This window comes from Neofelis nebulosa, chromosome 7 (assembly GCF_028018385.1).
Source record: "Neofelis nebulosa isolate mNeoNeb1 chromosome 7, mNeoNeb1.pri, whole genome shotgun sequence".
Classification (NCBI taxonomy): Eukaryota; Metazoa; Chordata; class Mammalia; order Carnivora; family Felidae; genus Neofelis; species Neofelis nebulosa.
In genome coordinates this window covers 100472852-100485124 of record NC_080788.1, presented here as the reverse complement: position 1 = coordinate 100485124, position 12273 = coordinate 100472852, and the positions used below count along the sequence as shown (strand labels likewise).

Below are 12273 nucleotides of genomic sequence, written 5' to 3'. Positions count from 1 at the left end.
GGCCACTGTCGGTATTAAACTGAGATCTCTTATTCTCAACCCCCAAACCCATGTTCTTTTCTCTATACCACAAGCCACTCACTGTTCCCACTACAGACCCAACTCTTTTTCTGGAATCTCTGGGTCCCAGAATTTCCCAAGTCAGGGAGTTTTCTGGCCCACAGAAGAGATTTATGCTTTACAGCAGTATTCCAAATGTGTTTTCTTCTGTGTAGCATGGTATGCTACCACAAATACCTCTCCAATTATGGGGATTTGTCCAAGTCAGTTGATTTATTCATTTTCAGTGGATCAGAGTAGTTAATCTGGATTAGATCACGGCAAGTAATCCTGGTCTCTGGGTCAAAGAAGTGAAAATAATTCATCTGAGATTAAAAACAAGCTGGACAAAACAAAAAAACTAGCCATTCAGGGGCGCCTGGGTGGCGCAGTCGGTTAAGCGTCCGACTTCAGCCAGGTCACGATCTCGCGGTCCGTGAGTTTGAGCGCCGCGTCAGGCTCTGGGCCGATGGCTCGGAGCCTGGAGCCTGTTTCCGATTCTGTGTCTCCCTCTCTGTAAGCCCTCCCCCGTTCATGCTCTGTCTCTCTCTGTCCCAAAAATAAAATAAAAAGCGTTGAAAAAAAAAATTTTTTTTAAATAAAAAAAAAAAAAAAAAACTAGCCATTCAACCCACTAGCTGAGCATTGTACATCACGGGGAATGATAGGTCACTCTTTTGAATATGGGGGTCCAAGAATGTAGACTATTCAAAGTTGCTCTGAGGCATCTGTCCACTTTTCGCCACCCTTAGCACGAAACTTAGGTGGAGGTTGCTGTCCCCTCTCTATATGGCTCATGGACAGGATAGGCTTTCTCACCTCTGTACAGCCTCCAGATCATCTTTCACCGCATAAACAGCTGGATATTGTCCAAATGCTACCAATGTACCTGGGTCCATTTGAAGATGGGCTATGACCACAATTACGTAAAATTAATGAAAAAATACAACTTGGTTAAAATGACTGTTTTTATAAGATAGCTAAATTAGGGGGAGGAAAGGGTGCCATTTCTTTCATGCACGAATGTCATAATGAAGGTTCTCTGGGCTAGCTATCTTCCATTTGTCCCTCCAGACCCATTCTCCAATCCTATTCCACTAAGCTCCATGCCCCAGGAAACTAAACTGTACAAACTCAGCAGCAGCAGCCTTTCTTATTCTTTGTCTTCCAGTTGGGTTTGGTCAACGGGGAGCACAAGCAGATTCAGAGGGAGAAGGAATCATTTCCGTGTATAGTTTCCTGGGATCTCTGCCTCCCAGGTCATTATAATCTGGCTCCACCTCTTCCCTGGAGGCTACAGTTTCACTCGGGAGGCCTCTCCTCCCAACCCTCATCCCTTCAGGCTTCTAGACAGTAAAGGAGCCTTGGAGAAGTGCACTTTCCCTACACTCTGCCCACATCCTTGTAAATATTCTCATTATTAAGCTCTCCTAAAATTAACCAATTTGAGGATGCCAATTTTTCCCAGTACGGGCGAAATGTCCTGAGGGCTAAGAGTACGCCTTCTTCAGAAAATGAACTTTATTCCAAGCCCTCAATTTGTATGAAAACACAGACATTCATGGGGTGACATCAAGGCCAGGCAAAAATAAAGAAAGGCTAGATGAGGTGCGTAACGGAGAGCTCAAACAGCTCTGATTCAAACTTACTGCACCACGAGCCTGTAAGGCAAAGACCTATTCACAAGATTTACAAGCATACAGTAAAGGGCGGTGGACGCATTTCTCAGATTTTAAAATGTGGGAGATGTAAAGCATTTTCAGGTTGCTATATCCTTCTTCGTGCTTATAAATCATTTTCCCATGGTGCCTTCAACATTTCTGCATGTGCTACGTTACTTAGATTGAGGCTTTAAACCACTTTTGGGGAATTCTAACTATCAATATGAAGAAAGAGATGTTTGCTACAATAAAAACTGCCTAAATGGCAAATCTGAGAAAGAGAGCAGATTTCAGAGGTACCATCTGTTTTCCTTCATTGAGAGGTATTATCATATATAGTAAAAAATGCTATAAAAGTGAAGTGATGCTTCCTGTGTCATACATAAATTATAATCTCAAGCAGATTTTGATTACTGAGAGCTTATATCAAAGATATAAGACCATTAAAGAAAAAGATGGATCTTGATCCCATCTAAGTCCGAAACAACTAACCTTCTGTCTCTAGAATTAACCCAACTATATTATTCCCAAAAGAAGAGCATTCTATAACTAGAATAACTACTTTAAGGCTGGCTTAGGTTGAAGATTTTTCTCTAATGAAGACAAAATGTTACGTAGCACAAATCTGTAAAGCTTCTTTTAAGTGAAAAAGCTAAAATATTGAAATATCAATAGGGTGCTTTGTTTACTTTGGTTTGGGTGTGCGTGAGCACATGTGACTGTTTGCATGCTTGCTGTAGATTACAGCCACAGACAGAAAAGAGAAACTCATTGAATTAACTTGAGTCAGCAAGGTAAGATCTATCCTAGTATTCATTATGAGTATCTCTAAGAACTTAAGAGTATTTGAAAGAAGATATCAAAAAAATCTGGGGGGCTCTGGCAGCTTCCATTGAATTCTGCATCACACCAGATGGCTCTTACAAAGTTCTCACTTCTTATTTTCCAAATGAGTGGTAAATTCATGCTTTTGATTTTTCCCAAGTCAATACAACATATCAATGAATAATACCACTTTGCATTTGTACAGCATTTTACAATTTACAGAGTGTTTTCCAATTCATTATCTCAACTAATCTTTAGAGCAGTTCAGATATGGTCAGGGCAAATATTAGTAACCTCCATTTCACAGATGCGAAAACACCTAGAGATACCATCCAGAACTGTCTGTAGCAACTTGAATTAGCTTAGGTAAAAAATGGAAATGAAAATGTGTTGACTCCCATCAACTGAATTCATAGCCTCCAATTGTTAGTGAGCTCTCTCCTTTCCCTTTATCTACCTGCCTCTTTCTTTTGCTTCCCTTCTGTGCATCAGACTTCATTCTCTCAGCTGACTGAAACATGGCCTTATATGACTCTTACTGCCTTGAGATGAGAAAGGATGGGACCTCATCCTCAAGTTGGGCTGGAATATCCCACAGGAAGAACCTACTGGCCCCTGCTTGGCCACATGTCCACCCTTTGAACCGACTCCTGTGGTCTGGGGATGAAATACTGTGGCTTCCCCAGCTCGGGCCAAGTCCCCACCCTTGAAGCCAGTATTACCCAAAGAAACAAACAAAACAGGAATAGACAGAGCCAGCGAGGAAATTGTGAGCAGAGAGCCAGCCACCCTAATTTGTATGTACTACATTAAATAAATTGCCCTGGGCAGAATCGGAATGACTTCATAACCATCGTCCAGTGCAAGCCCAGCACCCTTCCACTTGACCGCACAGCCCATCACTGCAGGAGCCACACAGGTATTATGTGCCTCTTTGTTCCTCACGGTTACCCGTGTAGTCTGGCTCCAGAGTAAAATCTGGACTAGACTCAGGTTCTAGTCCTCATCCTGTCAGTCATCGGCTATGTTTGTGGGCAACGCATTTAACCTCTGAGAATCACAGCTTCCTCCTTGGTAACATAAACAATTCCTACGTCACGGGGTCATCAAAAGGATCAAGGGAGATAATGTACTTCAGATGACTTTGAAAATTATAAAGAGCTACCTTAAGGTTTATTACTAAAGCTCTGTATGTAAATTTCAGGGAGGCCAAAATGACACAGTAAGATTCTTCAGTGCAGGCCCCCCTACCACCATGCCCTATTGGCATCACTTTGGTGCTGACATTTTTACTTTTTCGGTGTTGGAAGGCACATTTCAAAAAGAAGTATCAAGTAGTGTCTCCAGATTAAAAGATGTGGTCCAGAAGAGAAGGAGACTAACAGATGGTTTAATGGCACTTACCATACTCACCTTTTCACTATAGATTAACCGAAAGATGAAAACTTCTGACAGACACACAAGAAACTATTAACAGCGGATACCTCCAGGGAGTGGGGCTAGAAATTAGCATTTGGAAAGAAACTTCTATTTTTCACTTAACGCCTGTCTCTACTGCTTGAATTTTAAAAATCTTACACATGTATTCCTTTCATAATAAAGAAAACTAAATTAAAAGCATGGTTATCACATCACAGAAAAGGAATACAGTATATACTTAGTATAGTGTCTGACACATAAAAAGCTTCCAGCAAGTGCTTATTTATTGATCAAAGCAGTTACCGCCTATCCAGCAAAGTAAAATCAACTTCACCAGAATAAAAGCCAGGTTTCATCTCTGTGACTATGCATGTTTTCCATTAATCATATTGTGAGGAATGTTCATTGCCACCTGCTGAGCGTATGATTTTAAACTCTTACACCTCACTCACCAAAAAATGAAAGCTCCTTTCTTAATTCCCAATCATAAAGCATAGTGCATGCAGCTACCTCTCAACTCTGTTACCGCTGTTCTTGTAGGCACACTTCCTTATTCACAGCAGACGATGCCGGGCTTCTAGGAACCACTCTATTTTACAGTTGGGGGGTTGCATGATATTTTCTAAGACATTAAAGGTTACATGGCAGCATATGCCAAGCTAAAATACTGATTTAAGTGGTATTTTTTAAAAATGATGCAATGGTTATGAAGTTTGGGTGCTGTGCACTGGCTACATGCTGTTACTTGTTGTCTAGTTACATCTCTGAGAAAAGGTCAAAATGGTTGCCTCTAAATCTAGAAGGAATTAAAAAACCTTAAAGCTTTATAATTAAACCAAGGATTGTGTGAACCCTTATGTAAGCATCCCTTAAAACAAGTCCCCATCAGACTTTGATCACATGACAGCCCTTGGGAATGTCTAAGGAGATGTTTTAATGAAAGACATTTCTGTATCTGAAATTTGTTACCTGCTCACATTTCATTAAAGTTATCACATCTGGACTCTTTCCATTTTATCATATCCACCTGCAGTCTGCGACCACAGGATATTAAAAAACTATCCAACCTACTTAACACAAGTTCTATCCCGTGAAAGACAGAAGAAAGTCCAGTGTTTTAAACTGTTCCACTAAAAAACCAAATTGTTATTGTGGTCAACTTTGCAAAGTCTAGGCCAGTCTATAATCTAGTAACAAAAACTATACATCTTAATAAACAACTTGTGTCTTAACTCTCAAAATTGTTCCTCCTTCACCTTTTTAAGAGTTTCCTCATTAGGTCTGCCTTGCAGACACTTTTAAGTCTAAATATCTTCTCTGAGTAGTGGGGCAGGATACAATCACAATTTTGGTCTAGAAATTTAACATGAGTGTATTAAAATGGCTAAGATGGCTTCCAGAATCTACAGAGAGGGAGAAGCCATCTTTTGTCACTTGAAAAAAAGTATTTTTTAGGTAAAATTCACATAACACAAAGTTAGCCATTAACCATTTTAAAGTGTACAATCCCAGAGCATTTAGTACATCCACAATGTTGTGCGGCCATCACCTCTCTCTAGTTCTAAGACATTTCTATTACCCTCAAAGGAACCCTGCACCCAGAGTAGTCATTTGGACCTCTTATTTACATTTACTCTCTGATTTCTCTCTGGCAAAGAATAAAAGAAATCTAGGTTTAAATGACAGCATAATGATTTGATATGCTTTCATTTCTTCTGTAACTTTTTTGATTCACAAAAAAACCAGCATGCACAGGTCTGAAGCTGAAATGATGCTAGTCTTAACAAAATGAAACCGGGATTGGTTGTCCTAGAAGGAACCCCAAAAAGGGGGCTGAGGTAGATCTCAAAATAATTTACAGTTCTATCCAAGACAAATCCTTTTCAGAAACCCAGATCGTACCTCCATGACTGATAGTGCTCAATCTATTGGGATTAAAAAAAAGATATTGAAAGAGAATTCCTTATACTATCAACAAGGAAAGTTCAGAAGATAGGGAACAATTAAGCACATTTAATAAAAAGGGGAGGAGGGAAAGTGCCAGCTCCTGAAAGTCAAGTACCTGTTCTGGGGGAGCTAATTTATTATTCTTTCAAGAACACTTATAGCCTTCTTTGTCCCAGTGGTTTAGAGAAACATAAAATAAGAGACCCCAGGACCTTCAGTATTCCCGTTTTCTCACTCGGTCTCGTTATGGTTAACACAGTGCAGTGTCTTATGGAAGCAGGGAGGAAGGACTGAGCAAGAGTCTTTACCCAGATGCAGCTACTTGGATCAGGGCAAGTAGCTCACACTCTACAGCTGGCAAGTCAGGAAGCATCAAGAGCTGGGTGAGACTCGAGCACATCGTCCACTCCAATCCCTTCTCCTCGGACACTCAAGAGAGTCTTCCTAATACTTCTCTATTTCTGAACAGTCTATGCTATCTCTCAGGTGGGAAAGTCCAACTTTGTCATACAAGAGACAGAATTCAAACTAAGAGAGCCCTGGGTTGTTTAGGGAAACCTGGGTTTTATCATTTCCATACATGCTGACGTGCTGAAAAAGAAGCAGTGAGGCACTGTGGTCACTTCAGTAACAAAGTTTTTAAAGATGGGCTCATCAGAGGCATCTTATAAGAGGGTGCTGGTAACACTGGGGAATTAAAAGGGAAGGCCATGAAATGTAACACCTCTTAAATGTCACAGGTTCTTCTTAGTTCTGAATCTGAGAGTTGTTGTTGTTGCTGTTTTTAAGTTGGTTTGAGCAAACATGCTAATGTGGATACAGGTTTTCCAAGAGTTAGACTTGCTCCTCTCTTCACCCCAAACCCTGGGAGTTGTCATTATTTAATGCAATCAAAATTTCTATTCGGGGGCACCTTTATTTGGGCCATCAGTCAGTGGAGCGTGCAACCCTTGATCTCAGGGTTATAAGTCTGAGCCCCACGTTGGGTAGAGAAATTACTTAAAAATAAAATCTTTAAAAAATTTTTCTATTTTAGTAATTCATTGACATGACAGCTACTTTCCACTAGAGCCATTTGTTAGACAGATGGTGGGGGGACCAACTGTCCCGATTTTCCCAAGACTGGTCCAGTTTTAGCATCAAAAATTCTATGTCCCAGGAAACCCCCAGTCTTAGACAAATCAGGGTGGTTTGTTACCCGATTGCTAGCCCTAGGTTTGGTCTTCAGATCTGCACTGCGGAAGTGTCTAGAAGTAAATAGAGAGGGGGCCTGCTACAAAAAGTAGCCGAAAAAATTTAAAATCTCCAACAAAAATTTCCAGCTACATTGTCCTCCAGAGAGAATTTTCAAAAAATAAGCCAGTGGTTCATTTCACTCAGTAGGCAAAAAATGGTTTCTTACTTTGTGGGGATGACCTACCTGATGGATGATGGAAACTAAACCATACTTAGAAATTAGCTATAAGAAATACCTCTACAGTGAGGTTTTAAAATATTGTTATTTTTTCCTCCAATTTCCACATTTTAGAGCCTAATAAATATAGCATAATATGACACACAGACATAACAGCATAAATAAAAATCTCACATGTCTTTGGTACTATTCAAAGACCTTGGAACTTACACACTGTGGGCAAACTCCCCAAAGCTGGAGGAACTCCAAAAATAGCACACCCTCCAGGGGCCACACCCATAGTACCAAAAGGTCTGGCCAAGAAAGGAGCTGTGGGATGTCAACCTGTCCACTGGATCCAATGACAAATACTCCAAGAAAACCCAAAGCCTTTAGGGCTTGTATCTATAACACAGGATTTCCAGAATCAAGACAAAAACTTGCTTCAGCAATTCAGGAACCCTAACTCCTGCTCAACCCTACACAGTGGAATGTTAGATAATCCTACCTCTGCTACCTGCCGCCTTTCCACTTTTCTGAACAACTAATCTCTTTTACTTTGCAGTAGGCAGAATAATAGCCTCCAAAGAGGTCCACGTCCTAACCTCTGGAACCTGTGAATATGTAACCTTACAAGGGAAAAAGGGACTTTAAATTAAGGACCTTCAGAGGGAGAGAGTATCCTGGATTAGCCAGTGGGCCAAATCTTATCACAGGGGTCCTTAAATCAAAGAAGCTTTTCTATCTGAGTTCAGAGTTAAGAGATACAGAAGGCATACAGAGATGCAATGTTATAGGCTTTGAAGATAGAGAATTCTCTAGAATTCTCTCCTAGAGCCTCCAGAAAGGAAGGTGCCTCTGTCAGTACTTTGCTTTTAGCCCAGTGAGATCCCTACAGAACTTAACCTGCAAAACTGTAATAAATTTGTATTGTTTTAAGCCACTGAGTTTGTGATAATTTGTTACAACACCAAACAGGAAATGAAATATATCCTTCATCATTGCTGTGCTTTCAATTTGCATGCTGCCTTGGTAGTATTTTGCTTTAAACCCCAATATTTGACCATTTCTTACCCAATGTTTAATTTGCTTCTCTGTATAGACTAAAAAAAAAAAAAAAAAAAAAAAAAAAAAAAAACAGATTTGGTCCTAGAGCACATATGCTCAAAATCCCTCCAACAGTGCAAAACACTATTTTGCTTTACATATCTACTTGGTTTAGTTTCTTTCTTTAGTTTGTTAGCACAGGGACCACTTACATAAGGAACCACTGAGCATAAGTGAAATCAATCATTTTGCATGAGGCAAAAATGCTTGCGAGAATGATAAGTGACAAATAATCGCTCTACCATTGTGTGCAAAGACACAGTAGTTCCCAGTGTCTTCCTAGGGTGCTCTGGATATCACAGTGACTGGAAGATGCCACCGGCCTTTTGTGAGTCAAGGACAAGAACACCAAAAAGGACAATGAAGAATTGTCCCATTCAACATGCCAGCAACTCCCATCGAGAAACTCTGCCTGGATTGATTTGAAGCATTTAAGTACATGCATTAACATGAAAGAAATCAACACAAACATCAGATAGAGAACATCAAATACTTATAAGAGAGTCTTCATTTTCAACAACAACAGTAGTCCCTGCCTTATCCGTGATTTTGCTTTCCACAGTCCCAGTGGTGCTTGGTCAACCACAAATATCCCCCACAAATAAGGTGGGGGGCTACTGTATTTGGTACAATGTAGGGATGGCTCAGTACTCTCTTGCAAGATATTAAGTACTTAAATCCAAAAGAACTTCACTATGAGGTAGCAAAAGCTATATATGGTCTTAAAAGCATACCTACACAGGCCTTTCTTCTAATAAGCTCTTGATTAGAGATTCTTATCCTAAGTTTCTAATAGTAGAAAATACTAAATATTTGCTGAATAAATAAATGGATGAAAGACCAGCTCCAGGAAACTGTCAGTATTTTTTATTAGCACTTTTCTGTAACCACTAAATAGTTATGTAAATAAATAATTAAAAATCCAACAACCAAATTCAAGCCACTGACATAAAATCCAACGGGCAACGAAGAGAATAGGTGGTAGCATAAAGGAAACAATATCGGCCACGAATTGATAGTTATGGAAACTGAGTGGTGGGGACATGGAAGTTCATTATATTATTCTATACTGGAATATGCCTGAAATTTTTCCTAATGAGGTTAAATTTTAAAATAGGGGAAAGGGGCACTTGGGTGGCTCAGTTGGTTAAGTGTCAGACTCTTGGTTTCAGCTAAGGTCATCATCTCTCGGTTTGTGGGTTTGAGCCCTGCATCAGGCTCTGTGCTGACAGTGCAAAGCCTGCTTGGGATTCTCTCACCCTCTCTCTGTGCCCCTACTCTGCTCTCTCTCTTTCTCTCTCTCTCTCTCTCAAAATAAATAAATAAACTTAAAATAGGGGAAAAAAATCCAAGTTGCTGACTACTGGTTGGGGCCGACAAACACATTATCCCTGTCTCAGCAATATGGTGACCGTTCAAGTCTACAACCAGAATCAAATGGCTTTAGCTACTTTCAAAAGCCAAGTTAGCTTCTTTAAGAAGAAACCCCTACAGCATTAGATTGACCTTTCGTTATTATTGTTTGTTGCTGCTGGAAAAAAACCCTTACAACGTCTACAACCAATCTGTTAAGAACAGGGCTTACCCTTCTCTGATCTAATCTACTGTGACGTCTGTCTTGCACAGGGTATGTCTTCAATAGCTGCAACCGATTAATCATGTATAGTGCCACAGGAATACATTTTAAGGCTATGACTCCAAGGCTCTCCAACTCAGGTTTTTAGAAGAGAACAAGAAAATCTGGGTGAGAAATCTGATTTTAACTATCATCAAGGATAACCAGGCTTGCCTTAAATCCTGAAATCATGTTAATTTTACTAAAGCCTCTATGGATATTTCTTTTTGATAAACATCACACGTCAAATGCAATCATCTACAGGATCAGTTAAGATACTCTTTTCGGCTTAAAGTTCTGGTTAGATTCAAGAAAATCCTAGGAGAAAGTATTTTATAATTCTTACCTCTTGAGTTCCCAAAGCCTGAGGCTCACTGGCAGATCTGGGCTGTTGAGAAAGCAGAGAGGAAAATGTATTTTTTTTTATAAAAAGGAAAAATAACATGATACATAAGAGCTGAACAGGCAAATGGGTGTTTCTGTAAATAGGGTTTGGTGGTAATGGCTGGATAGCTCTAAGGGCAGAGGGTCTCACAGGTTTACATTTCTGAACCAAGAAACAAATATTTTGTTAACTCTTTTTCTTTTAAGAAGCAGATGTGAAATAAGAGTCTCTTTCTTTGTGAACTTCCCTGGCCTGCAAGAAACCATGAAAATACAAAGTCAGCTTGGGAACTTAAGGAAAGCAGAGTTCTTGGTGACAGAGATGACTAAGAACAAGTCTTTCTCTTGACCTCACCCAATCTGTTCCCAACGGACCAAAGCGGCAGAGGCAGGAAAGGTTCTTGCTTTAGGTGTCCTGGACAGAGCTGAAGTTCCATTTGTGTGTATCTAGCCCTTTAAGAGGGTAGATTTAGACAATTTAGCAATTATAAAAGCATCTTTAGTATCTACAGTTTCTGTGGTCTGTTTAGAAGTAGAGACACGCATATCCCTGGCCACCATGACTTCTGAGGATGTTGAACGAAAATCACATTGGGTCCTAAGACCCATGAACATCAGTGTCTGTAAAGATCTCACAGTGCTTAAGATTGGCACATGTGCTACAGTCACAACCCAACCAGCTCCCAGATGGTTAGAAGGGATCATACATTTTATTTTATTTTATTTTATTTTATTTTATTTTATTTTATTTTATTTATTTATATTAACATATGAAATTTATTGTCAAATTGGTTTCCATACAACACCCAGTGCTCATCCCAAAAGATGCCCTCTTCGATGCCCATCACCTACCCTCCCCTCCCTCCCACCCCCCATCAGCCCTGTTTGTTCTCAGTTTTTAAGAGTCTCTTATGCTTTGGCTCTCTCTCCCACTCTAACCTCTTTTTTTTCTTTTTATTCCTTCCCCTCCCCCATGGGTTTCTGTTAAGTTTCTCAAGTGGATCATACATTTTACAATGAGCCAAAGTTGTTAGGAAAGCATTATCTCATGATTAATGACAGCAAAGAAATAAAAAAAGCCAAGGGCCAAAAACAACCTATTTTCAGAGAATGAAACCTATGGATAACGATGATTAGTGGGGCTTGTAAAATAAGCCTATCCAAGGATGCTCGGAGCTGAGCATTCTCATGCATTACTGGTGCTAGCAGCCTCTTGGGAAAACAGTTTGGCACTATTTATCAAGGCCCTCAAATATGTTCTCAATCATTGTCTTAGTGATATCACTCCTTGACTTTATTAAAAAAAATACAAAATGCAGACAATTTTTACCAAGGTGTTAGAAACAAACGAAATACCAGTAATTCAGCCTACTGAGTAAAATAAAAACTCTGCATGATGGAACTTTGAAACAATACATACAAAAAATTGGGGAGCCTTGGGTGGCTCAGTCTGTTAAGCATCCACCTCTTGATTTCAGTTCAGGTCATAATCTCATGGTTTGGGAGTTCAAGCCCCACAGTACAGAGCCTACTTGGGATTCTCTCTATCTCTCTCTGCCCTTTCCATGCTCATGCTCTCAAAGTAAGTAAATAAAACTTTTTAAAAAACAGATACAAAAATTTTAAATAAGGAAAAATATACATGATATAAAGTAATGTGAAAAAATACAAAACTACATATAGTATGACCTCAATTTTGTAACATATGTTTCAAATATACTTTTTCTAATTCTTTTTTATTTTTTTTTTTAAATTTTTTTTAACATTTATTTATTTTTGAGACAGAGAGAGACACAGCATGAACGGGGGAGGGGCAGAGAGAGAGGGAGACACAGAATCGGAAGCAGGCTCCAGGCTCTGAGCCATCAGCCCAGAGCCCGACG

At 39.7% G+C, this 12273-nt stretch overlaps 1 protein-coding gene across 3 annotated transcripts in view; it reads right to left on the bottom strand.

The window, feature by feature from the left end:
• GNG2 (G protein subunit gamma 2) overlaps positions 1–12273 on the bottom strand; it is a 120891-nt gene that overhangs the window by 92334 nt on the left and 16284 nt on the right. For 2 of the 3 annotated variants that reach the window (XM_058739046.1, XM_058739045.1), the window contains exon 2: positions 10353–10394. The exons of the other annotated variant lie outside the window; for it this stretch is intronic. The gene's annotated coding sequence lies outside the window, so the exon portion shown is untranslated. The remainder of the gene's footprint in view (positions 1–10352; positions 10395–12273) is intronic. 3 annotated transcript variants of the gene reach the window in all.